Source organism: Phyllostomus hastatus, unplaced genomic scaffold (genome assembly GCF_019186645.2).
Source record: "Phyllostomus hastatus isolate PE091 unplaced genomic scaffold, TTU_PhHast_1.1 phas_contig_113, whole genome shotgun sequence".
Taxonomy (NCBI): Eukaryota; Metazoa; Chordata; class Mammalia; order Chiroptera; family Phyllostomidae; genus Phyllostomus; species Phyllostomus hastatus.
Genome location: NW_025333530.1, coordinates 1,967,703 through 1,980,049, shown reverse-complemented (window position 1 = coordinate 1,980,049; position 12,347 = coordinate 1,967,703). Strand labels below are relative to the sequence as shown.

The 12,347-nt window shown below is 39.5% G+C and overlaps 1 pseudogene; it reads left to right on the top strand.

Annotated features, from left to right (window-relative positions):
• Positions 1-610: 610 nt before the first annotated feature.
• LOC123817467 lies at positions 611-5,028 on the top strand (annotated as a pseudogene).
• The last annotated feature ends 7,319 nt before the right edge of the window (positions 5,029-12,347 follow it).

Sequence of the window (12,347 nt, the reverse complement as noted above, 5' to 3'; positions counted from 1 at the left end):
CAGCCCACACACAATCCACTGGGCTACGCCAGCCAGGGCAGGATATGTTTTTATTGATCTTTAGAGAAAGAGGAAGGCAGGTCCAGGGAGAGAGGTTAACATCAGTGTGAGAGAAACATTGATTGGTTGCCTCCCATGTGCACCCCAGACCAGGGATAGAACTGCAACCTAGGTATGTGCCCTGCCCTGGGATCCAACCTGCAACCTTTTGGTGTACAGAATGATGCTTCAGCCCACTGAGCCACCCAGCCAGGACCCTATCATTTTTATTTTCAAAATATCTCAACATAATATGATTATTCTCAGAATTAATCTTTCCCAGTGAAGGCACTGTTCCATAGCACAGAGCTACCCAGGATCAAGCGGGTTTTGTTGGTGCTTCAAAAGCATCTGGCCTATACCAAGGCTTTAACCTATGATAATGTTTTATCACTCTGTCACTGAATGTTAAAATATAAGTGTGTCTATTTTTAAAACATTCAGCTCTATGAGGTCAGAGAAAATTTATTTTTCATTTACCTCTAGAGTACATAGGGAATGTTCACTCATTCATGCAACAAACTATTAAATATATTAAGGTGGTTTATTTACTTTATTTCTGGCTCTCACCATGACCTGCAAGGTAGGTGTGCCAAATTTCATTTGCCCAAAGTCACCCAGTCACTAAGTGGCAGGGTCAACACTTCAATCTAATCTGTCAATACCAAACTATCATACTACATCAAGAAAACTGATTTTAGGACTTCCAGCCAAGATGGAGGCATAAGTAGATACACTTTGCCTCCTTGCACAACCAAAAGAAAGACAACAACACATTTAAAAACAAAAATAACCAGAACTTTCAGAAAATTGATTTGTATGGAAGTCTGACAACCAAGGAGTTAAAGAAGAAATATTCATCCAGACCAGTAGGAGGGATGGAGATGGGCAGCCGAGTAGAGAGGACTCTCAGTGAGGTGGTGGCTGGCAGACCGGGCAAGGTAGCAGATGGTGGACCAGGCAGTCCCACATTTGCATGCAGATAAACTGGGAAGAACAACTGGGTAGACTTAGAGACTGCACAATCCAGGGTTCCAGTGTGGGGAAATAAAGCCTCAAAACCTCTGAATGAAAAAACTTGTGGGAGTTGAGGCAGCAGGAACAACTCCCAACCTCACAGGAGAGTTCATTGGAGAGATCTACATGGTTCTAGAATGTAAACAAAACCACCCACCCAGGAATCAGCACCAGAAGGGCCCAATTTGCTTATAGGAAGCAGGGGAAGTGACTGAAAGTCAGCTGAGAGGTCAGCAAGGCATTGTTCCCTCTCAGATACCTCCCTGACATTCAGCACCACAACACAGCCATGTGGGTGTCCCTTCCCTGGCAAATACCTAAGACTCTGCCCTATACTAAGTAACAGTTCTGCCAAGACAAAAAAAAATATGGCCCAAATGAAAGAACAGATCAAAGCTCCAGGAAAAATGCAACTAAGCAATGAAGAGATAGTCAGCCTATCAGATGCACTGTTCAAAACGCTGGTAATCAGGATGCTCACAGGAATGGTTGAGTATGATTGCAAAATAGAGGAAAAAGTGTTGACTCTGAAAAGTGAAAGGAAAATGTACAGGGAACCAACAGTGAAAGGAAAGAAACTGGGACTCAAACCAATGGTTCGGAACAGAAGAAAGAAATAAACATTTGACCAGAACAGAATGAAGAAACAAGAATTAAAAAAAATGAGGAGAGGATTAGGAACCTCCAGGACAACTTGAAATGGTCCAACATCTGAATCATAGGGCTTCCAGAAGGAGAAGAGGAAGAGCAAGAAATTGATAACTTGTTTGAAAAATAATGAAGGAGAATGTCCCCAATCTGGCAAAGGAAATAGACTTCCAGGTATTCCAGGAAGCTCAGAGAGTCCCAAAGAAGTTGGACTGGAGGAAGCACACACCAAAGCACATCATAGTTAAGTTACCCAAGATTAAAGGTAAGGAGAGAATCTTAAAAGCAGCAAGGGAAGAGAAGGCAGTTACCTACAAAGGAGTTCCATAAGATTATCAGCTGATTTCTCAAAAGAAACCTTTCAGGCAAGAAGGGGCTGAAAAGAAGTATTCAAAGTCATGAAAGGCAAGGACCTACTAGAACAGGAACATGTTCACAGAAATAAAGATCACATGGAGGGTTATCAGCACGGAGAGGGAGACAGGAGAGTGGGAGAAAAGTATCGAGAATAAGAAGCATAAATGGTAGGTACAAAATAGACAGGGGAGGTTTAAGAATAGTATGGGAAGTGGAGAAGCCAAAGAACTTATATGTATGACCCATGGACATGAACTAAGGTAGGGGAATGATGGTGGGAGGGGAGTACAAGGTGGAGGAGAATAAAAGGGAGAAAAAAATGGGACAACTGTAATAGAATAATCACTAAAATATATTTTTTAAAAAAAGAAAACTGATTTTATCTACCAAAGCAAGCCCTAGCCAACCCTTGTACTGGAAAGAAGTCTGAGCTTTATTGGACTTCAGTAAACATTTAGCTGTGTCTGCCATAGGCCTGTATAGAAGGGTGACTACAAACTTGCCATATATGTGGGTTGAATGGTGTCATTCCAAAAATATGTCCACTTACTAACCCTAAGAACCTGTAATTATACCTTATATGGTGACAGAGTGAAATTACCTTATATGGCAAAAGATGTGATTAAGTTAGGGATTTGGAGGAGAGTTTATCCTGGATTATCTGAATGAGCCTTAAATCCAATGGCAAATATCCCTGTAAGAGTAAGTAAGGCAGAAGAGAAAGAGACAATGTGACCATGAGACAGATATGGAAGTGATGCAGCCACAAGCCAAGGAATGCTGACCGCCACCAGAACCTGGGAGAGGCCAAGAATGAATTCTCTCATTGAACCTCCAGAAGAGGGCAACTTTCCTGACACTTTGATTTCAAACTTCTGGCCTCTATAAGTGTGATACAATGAATTCCTGTTGTTTTAAGCTACACAGTTTGTGGTAATTTGTTACACCAGTCACAGATAACTGGTAGACCATGTATGCTATCTCTCTTACTCACATTCTGTCTTGTTAAGGGTAGAAAAAGAGCTGGGACTTGCCCGTGTGCATTCTGACTCTCATAAGGTGATGTGCTTGCTAGCTTTCTATAGGTTTCTCTACGCATAATTCTTATTTTTACCTTGTAATTATGAAATAATTCAGCTGCCTCCAGAGACTAGAGAGAAAAATCGAAAAAGAAAGAGCTCAGGACTGGCAGGTGCCCAGATACAGCAGCACATAGGTGTACTGACAAAAGGACAGAGTTTAGACACAGGAGAAATAACAGCCTTCAGGAACCAAAAAAAAAAAAAGGTAACTGTGTCGAATATAAGCACAGAAACCAAAAACAAAGTGATGCCAAACCAATACTACAGAGTCATTCAGGGAGAAAATATAGCATGGTGATTAAATAAATTGACTCTGGATGTATGACCTAGGTCTAAATCTTACTTACTAGAAACTTCACCGAGTGTAAATTGCTCAACCTCTCTGTTTCTTTTTCCTCATCTCTAAAATAGGCCTGAAATGTCTATTTCATAGGGATACTGCATTAATTAGCTGAGATAATTCTTATAAAGTGTTCAGAAGAAAGTCTGGCATTTGTTCATATTCCATGAATTTTAGTAGTTATTAACACTAGTATTATTAATGATAATAACAGGAGCACTTACGGAAGCATGAGCCAGGAAACCAGACAGAGCAAATAATAAATACGCACACCATAATTAAGAATCTGCTGGTCCCTGGACCCGCATGCAGCATCACCTGGGTGATCACCCACCACCGCAGCCAAGCTTTCTGTCCATCGCCAGCTCGCCACTCTCCCGGACCCGCAGCAGCTGCAGCTCTCTCCCCTCAAGGGGCTCAGTCTGGCAGACAAGGAGAGCACACCACCGGCCCTCGTGGCACCGGCGTACTAGCCAGCGATGCTGCCCGCAGGATCTTCCAGGAGCCAGTGAGCCGAAAACGAAGGCACCAGCCCTCAGCGTTCAGGATGAAACACTGCTGAAAGAGAACCACCACCCCTTTGTCATCTTCCCCATCGAGTATCATGACATCTGGCAGATGGACAAGAAGGCCTAAGCTTCCTTTTGGACAGCAGAGGAGGTGGATCTTTCCAAGGACCTGCTGCACTGGGAGACCCTGAAGACCGAGGAGAGGTACTTCATTTCGCACGTCCTACTGTTCTTTGCGGCAAGAGATGGCATTGTGAATGAAAACTTGGTGGAGCGGTTTAGCCAAGAGGTTCAGATCATGGAAGCCCGCTGCTTCTATGGCTTCCAGATCGCCATGGAAAACATACATTCTGAGATGTACAGCCTCCTCATTGACACTTACGTTACAGATTCCAAGGAGAGGGAGGTCCTCTTCAACACCATCGAGACGATACCTTGTGTCAAGAAGAAGGCAGACTGGGTCCTGCGCTGGACTGGGGACAAAGAAGCCACCTACAGAGAATGTGTCGTGGCTTTTGCTGCAATGAAAGGAATCTTCTTTTCTGGATCTTTTGCATCGATATTCTGGCTCAAGAAGCGAAGCTGATGCCTGGCCTCACATTTTCCAATGAACTTATTAGCATAGATGAACTTATGGGTGCAATGAACTTATTAGCATAGATGAAGGCTTGCGCTGTGACTTTGCCTGCCTGATGTTCAAATACCTGGTACACAAATCTTCAGAGCAGAGAGTGAAGGAGATCATCATCAATACCATCAAGATAGAACAGGAGTTCCTCACCGAGGCCTTGCCAGTGAAGTTCATTGGGATGAACTGTACTTTGATGAAGCGGTACATTGAATTTGTAGTGGACAGATTCCTGCTGGAGCTGGGTTTCAGCAAGGCTTTCTGAGCAGAAAACCTGTTTGACTTCATGGAGAACATTTCCATGAAGGGAAGACCAACTTCTCTGAGAAGAGGGTAGGCCAGTGTCAGAGGATGGGAGTGATGTCCAGTCACACAGAGAACTCTTTCACCCTGGATGCTGACTTCTGAATGAACTGAAGGTTGGTTCCTACTTGCTGATTACTTTTTCACTTTGTAAAAGAAAAGTTAGCTACTTGAAGTGTCTCAAAAAGAAAAAAGAATCTGCTGTATGTGCCTCAAGCTGTCTTTTAACCCTATTTATTTTATTTCTCCCTACCAGGTCCTTAAAGGGGAAACACAGCTTTTGAACATTTTGGCAAGCCATTTGGAGAGAATATTGTGTAGGGATTTCAAAAAAACGACTATGGTTGTCTTTGTCAACCTACAGATTGAATGTTTCTATCTAAAGCTGGCTATGTGCTCAGCCCTGCAGATAGTGGAAGGGCCATGGGACACACTTGTATGGGTTTTCTGCCCGATGTTCCCAGAAAACCTCTTTGTTACCATCTCCTTGTGGAATTCAGCTTTGTTTGCTGCCTCAAATATCATAAAATGTTAAAGCTTAAAAATCATCAATCCTGCACACAGGCCCAGGCAAGAACATGACTTGACCAAATTCCACACCTATTTATAGCAAGTCAGATTCTTCAATAATCGCAAAATAAAGTTGTGTGTGTATGTTAGTAGTAGATTGGAGGCTATTCCCTTCTGAAGGATTCTATCAATTTCCCTCCTCACTTTCAAAGATAGATGATAGTGGGCTCATCTCTATGCTCCATTGCCTGATTATATCCCAGCAAAGTTGGAGAATGAGTCAACCAGAGTGTAAATTGTCTCTAGGGAAAATACTCCATCAAGTTATTTTAACTTATATTCCTCAAGTGTGACATTCACAAAGTATCTAAACAATAATTATACTTGTTCTGGTATATTTCAGCATTAATTGGTATCCAGTACTGTAGTGTTTTCATTGTTGTAGCATTGTGATATATTTTGAAATCAGGAGGTGTGATGCTTCCAGCTTTATTCCTTTTACTCAAGATCGCTTTGTCTACTCTGGGTCTTTTGTGGTCCCATATAAATTTTAAAGTTGTTTTTTCTATTTCTGTAAAAAAATGTCACCAGGATTTTGATGGAAATAGCATTGAATTTGTAAATCACTTTGGATAGTTTGGACATTTTAACAATATAAGTCGTCCAATCCATGAGCATGGGATATCTTTCCATTTATTTTTTGCTTATTTAATTTCTGCCATCAATGTATTGGAATAAAGGCAGATATATAGACAAACAGAACCAAATGGAAGCCCAGAAATAAGTCCATGCATATATGGTCAACTGATCTTTGATGAGTACCAAGAATATACAATGGGGAAAGGGTAGTCTTTTCAACATATGGAAACACTGAATATCCACATGCATAGCAATGAAATTAAGCCCTTACCATACACAAAAAATAGCTCAAAATAGATTAAGACTTAAACAGAAGTCCTGAAACTGTAAAACTCCCAGGAGAAATATAAGAGAAAAGTTTCACAACATTGTTCTTGGCAATGATTCCATGGATATAACACCAAAAACACAAGTAACAAAAACAGAAATAAGTGGAACCACATCAAAATAAAAAGTTTCTGCACAGCAAAAAACCACAATCCGTAGAGGAAAAGAGCAACCTATGGAATGGGAGAAAATATTTGTAAACAATGCATCTGACAAGGTGTCAATGTCAAAAATAAAATAAAAATGGATGAAGTACTTTTGAATAGACATTTCTCAAAAAAAGACACATAAATAGCCAGACATACATGAAAATGTGTTTAACATCATTAATCAGCAGGGAAATGCAAATCATTACAACAAGATATCATCTTATCCCTGTTAGGATGGTTATTACCAAAAGACAAGAAAAACAGCAATGCTTATACAAAATGGTATTGATGAGAATGTCAAATGGTATTGGTGGGAATGTTAAGTGGTATAATCACTATGGAAAACAGTATAGATGTTCCTTAAAAAATTAAAAATAGAACTATCATATGATCCAGTGATTCACTTGAGTTCATATCCAAAAGAATTGAAATCGGGATCACAAAGAGGTATTTGCATTCATATGTTCATTGCAGCTTTATTCTAATAGCCAAGTGTTGGGGACCACTTTGCGTGGTATCTGAAACTGTAGCCCTGCCCCAGCAAGGCCTTGCCTGTTAAGTCTCGACCAGAACACTGGGAATGCAGGTGGCAGGCATGACCTGATACTGACACTGAGGGTTCCTATGGGAAATCAGGCCTAAAGAATACATTGTACCCTTTGAAGCTTGCTTTGCTTTGTATAGCTCCATTGATATAAACCAGATGTTTAAATTCAAAGCATAAGGGAGTGGACTCCTAATCTCATGAACCACACCTTAACAACCCTCTGGCATCAGCATATCTAATACACCTTGACCTGAGGCAGATCTCTGTGTTTCTTCAATTGCTGTCTATAGATAATATCTGTTTTCTGTAACTATGGCCTTTAGACATTGATTGATGAGTTTTGCATGTATACTGTATACCCCTTTGCATACCAATCCCAATAAAAGCTGTTTCAAAGATGGACTTGGGGCATTCTCCACTAGAGGGAATTGCCACCCCATTTCCCACCAGAACAACAGAATGTGTCCAGGACAACTCATTCTCAGACAGGAAAGGTCTGCAAGATGGGGCCTCCCACAGCCAAGATATGGAAACAACACAAACATTCAGATGAATAGATTAAAAAATGAAATCCAATCATTTGCAAAAACATGCACAAACCTGGAGAAGAAGAAGAAAGAAAGAGAAAGAGGAGAATGAAGAGAAATAGAAGGGGGAAGAAGAAGAAAGAAGAAGAAGGAGGAGGAGGAAAGAAGGAGAAAAGAAGACAAGAAGAAGATGAAGAAGAAGAAGAGGAAGAACAACAACAACAACAACAACAAGGAGAAGAAAAGGATGATTTGGGACAACAAGGATACCTTTTGGGAAAATATGGTGAAATAAGTCAATCACAGAAGGATAAGCATTGCATCATTATACTTATGTGAGATATCTAAAATAGTCCAAATTACAGGAGCAGAAAATAAAATGGTAGTTGTATGGGGTGGGGGCCATAGTAAGGAGAGAGTTGTTGTTTGATGGCTATTCAGTTACAGTTATACAAAATAAGTTCTAGAGATCAGCAGTACAACATAGGACTATAGTTAACAATATGGTGTCATAAACCTAAAAATCTGTTAAGAGGATAGATCTCATGTTAAGTGTCCTTACCACATATACATGCACACACACATACAAAAGCACAAGAAAACATTTGGAGGTGATAGGTATGTTTATGAAGTTGATCGTGGTGATGATATCATAGGTATATTCACGTCCAAACTCATCAAATCATATCCATTAACTATGTGCCATACTTGTACATTAATTACACTTCAATAAAGTTATTAAAATAAGAATTAGTGTTACTAGAAAGAACATTATTGTATTATATTTTTACTAAGCATTTCTGATGAAATATATACCTGCTGGGGACTTTTGAGTCCCTTGGTTAAACTGGTTTTCACCATGACTGTGTATAGTGGGTTGCTTGACTCTTCATTTACAAAAAGAAATGAAAGGGGCCTACAGTTCACTGAAAGTCACACTGCAGTCATCAGCAGAAAAAGACTCAAATTAAAGGCTGCTTCACTTTCATCACTAAACCATATTGCTTTTCTTGTGATTGTACTGTCAAGTCCTTTCATGTATAGAGCTCACCACATAGTGTTCAATCATTTCCCAAGGAATATCAAGGCATCTGTCTATGTGACTTAGAGAGATATTGTAAAAATATGGAAACTAAAATCATTGAGTACACCACTATCCAGAGTTAAAATTACAAAATGCCTAAGCTAACCAGATTTCCTTAAACATTTTATTTTCCAAAATACAGATACCTAAAATACCAGGACATGAATGTGTGAAACCAAAGAAAGCAGAGGAAACTGAAGTCTTATTTTACAGGTATTTATGCACGCCCTTTGTGTATCAGGCTTGTTGGTAACAGCATGGTGCAAGATGAATGAGATTTGACCCCTGCCCCAGGAAGTTTTCTTGTGTTGGAAGAAATGAACAGATAAAAATATATTACTACATGTGGGAAGTATCAGAAGTATGAAGAGGTTGCCATGATAATAACATAGAGTCATAGAATCATGGAAGGCTTCAAGAAGAAGGAAACTACTGAACTAAGATTTGAAAAATGATTTGGAGTTAGTTGAAGAAAATAGAACAGACAGATAAGAATGGGGTAGGGGCAGGAAGAGGAATCTATGAAGCTACTATCATTGGGAAAGCATAAAACAGTAAAATAGACATGAGAAAACATGAGCAATTCAGCAGTGTCAGAACATAAAGTGCTTACTTAGCAGGGAATGGCTGGAAGTGAGACCTGAGAAATAAGCAAAGATAATTGTCATGGACAGCCATATGAGCCATTAAAACTGCAGGATCTTATCCATAGGTAAAATATCTTCACTTTCTATTATTTTGTCCATGGGCAATAAAATTCAGAAAGGTGCAAAAAGACAAGGGTGATGAGAATCTAAATAAAAGACAGCATATAACATCCTATAGTATTGTACAAGTAGTAATGAAAGAAATACTGAGAGATAGCAGGAGCTAAGGAAATAATTCTTAAATAATTAAGAATAACAATAAACAAAATGTTGTAAGAAGGAAATTCTTGCTATTAGATAAATGACATTAAGTTAGAGCATTTATCTTCATAGTAGGAAAACATGTACCTAAGTGTTAATATGATTTATCTCACCAAGAGTCATTTGAAGATTCTTCATGACAAATATTTTTAGAGGACAATATTTTAATATTAAGTATCAAAACTGGCAAGACCTTTTATTGCCCACATTTTGTGGTCATAGGAGTTAATTCTCATCTTTTATAAATCAATTCTCATTAGTAAATTAGAATAGTATATAGGTGAAAATATAGATTAAAAAGGGGTTTTTTTTGCTTTTTTTTTTTTTGCCCTTTACCATAAGCAGATAGTATTTTATAAATAGGGAAAGGAACAAATCATATAACATAAATCACTGAGATAGTAATAAGTGTAAAACAAAAAAAAACTTTGAAAATAAATACCCATGAAATTCTAAGTGTGTAAACTTGGTCTTTCTCACTTCTTGGAATTGATTCCATTGTTTGCTTATTTCTCTCACATACAGAGGAGGTGTGGCATTAGTTAATTTCTATTTATCAGCCCAAATTAACAAAATGAATTCTGTGCTTTTCAATAAAATTCATGGTGAGGCACATGGAGAAGCAGAAAGAATAAACTTTAAAGTGAATCAGATCCTTCCACATTCACTGTCCTCTTTTCTAACATTCCTAATTGAAATGCAAAGAATAAAAATGCCTTCAGGTCATCTTGTTTGAAACCTATTCTTCGTGGCAGCTGTGAAGGAATTCCTGCCACCACAGAAAACACCTTTCTTGAGGAAGGTAATTTTATTTTTTAAACATTTTTACTTTCTATTATTTTATATTTTAAAACTAGAAAAAAATTAAGGAGGGCATTTTTATAAACCACAAATATTCTTTCTACTTTAAAAACTCAGCTTTCCCAGACTACAGTTTCTAATCTTGAGAGTCCTATAATGAGAAACATATATACAAGCCCCTTTGTCCTGTAAAGGGTGAAATAAAATGGAGTCACTTTTGTGAAGGGTTTTAAAATTAATCTAGAAAGCTATTATGGCAGTGGCCCTTATGCAGGTCCTTGCTGCTGAACCCTGAACTGTGAACTGGGCTAAACCACAAATATTCCAAAGCCTTCAACTTGCTGCAGTAAACAGGCCTTTGCTTTGCAATAGCATTAGTTACCATCATGCAGAGCAGGACCTGCAGTCATGTTTAGAGCATGTGCAGTAGATCAATGATGCTGGGGACTCATGAAACCCCTCATCATGCACAGCACAGTGTGGCAGACAACCTGTGCTTATCTGAAGGGTAACGCCACCCTCTCAGTGACATAAAACAAGATGTGTCTGTCAGAGCTGTCACATACAACCTGTGCCTATGAGGACTGAGGAAAATAACATATGCTTATCCAAATTAAGAAAAACATGTTTACAAGAAATTGTGGAAAATCATCATGACTTTGCAACCAAAAGGAGCATAAAAGCAGAAGACCTCAGGTCACCAAGATGCACCAGAGAGAGTCGCTTTGAGACATCCTGTGTGTTCAGCCTCAGAAGAAAGAGCTCCCCGGTGCTTCAGTCCCTCTGACTCTGCCTTGCAAGACCTCGATGTATGTCCCTGCTGACTCTGGGACCGAACCTGATCTGGACTCTTGGGACTTGGGTTTGTTATCCCCCCATTCTCTTATGTGATATTATTGCTGATTGTTTGAGTGATTACTATTGTCGTTAGGTTAGTATGGATTTGAATTGAATATGCATTAGTAAAAGCTGAGTGAATACCATAGTTACTGGTGTTTACTGACTGTTATCCCTAGGTGCCAGCTCTCACTTGTAGAGCTGGTAGTCATATAGGCAGCCTGGAGCTTTTAGTTCTGAGGCTGGGGTCAGATCACCAAACATTAGCTCCTAACAACCATTCATGTTTAACCAAGACTAACTTTCTGCTGCCAACTAATCAAAACTCTTTATAAACAACTTCTGCAAACATTCCTTCACAAACCACCACCACAACAAAACCTGAGTTTGCTCTCTAGTGGGGCACCATTTGGGTTACTACCCAAGTCTGTGTATGCCAAATTGCAATTCTTTGATCCCAAATAAATACTTTTGCTTAATTGTTGCCTCCTGACAATTTTGTCTTGATAGTCCCAACTTTCCAATATAGGCAAAGCAACTGAGTGGAGAAAAAGAAGCAACAGCCAAAGTTTCTACCAGTTAAAAGTGCTTCATGTCTCAAATAGTACAGGGACTTGTGCCCTCTGCTTTCTGTTTCTTCTCTAGATTGGAGAACTGAGCTGATGCTTTCCTGAAACTGAACTGTCATCCCTGTCATCCACCTTTCTGTTTCCAGGACACACAGAAACAGATACTGCCATCTTTGTTACCCAACAGAAAGAGTTTGTCTTTAACAGATCCAAACACTAAACACCCAGAACTATAGTGGAGGAAGATTGGCTCTTTTATTATGAATGGACCACCCAGGAGAATGGGAAGCTAATGTGCCATTCAGGGTTTGGGGAGGTTTTTGTGGGGATAGGGGGAACGGGTATATGGAAGCACTGGTGGGCAAGTTTTAATTGGAGGAACTTGGAGCTCAGCCATTTATATAAAAAGGCATTAACACTAGATCTTCCTAAAATAATCAACCCTTTGCTTTTGAAAGGGTTCTGGTGTTCAAGTTCTGTTATGTCCTGGTCCTTTGGTTTCCTGTGTGTGGGGGTGGGGGGGGTA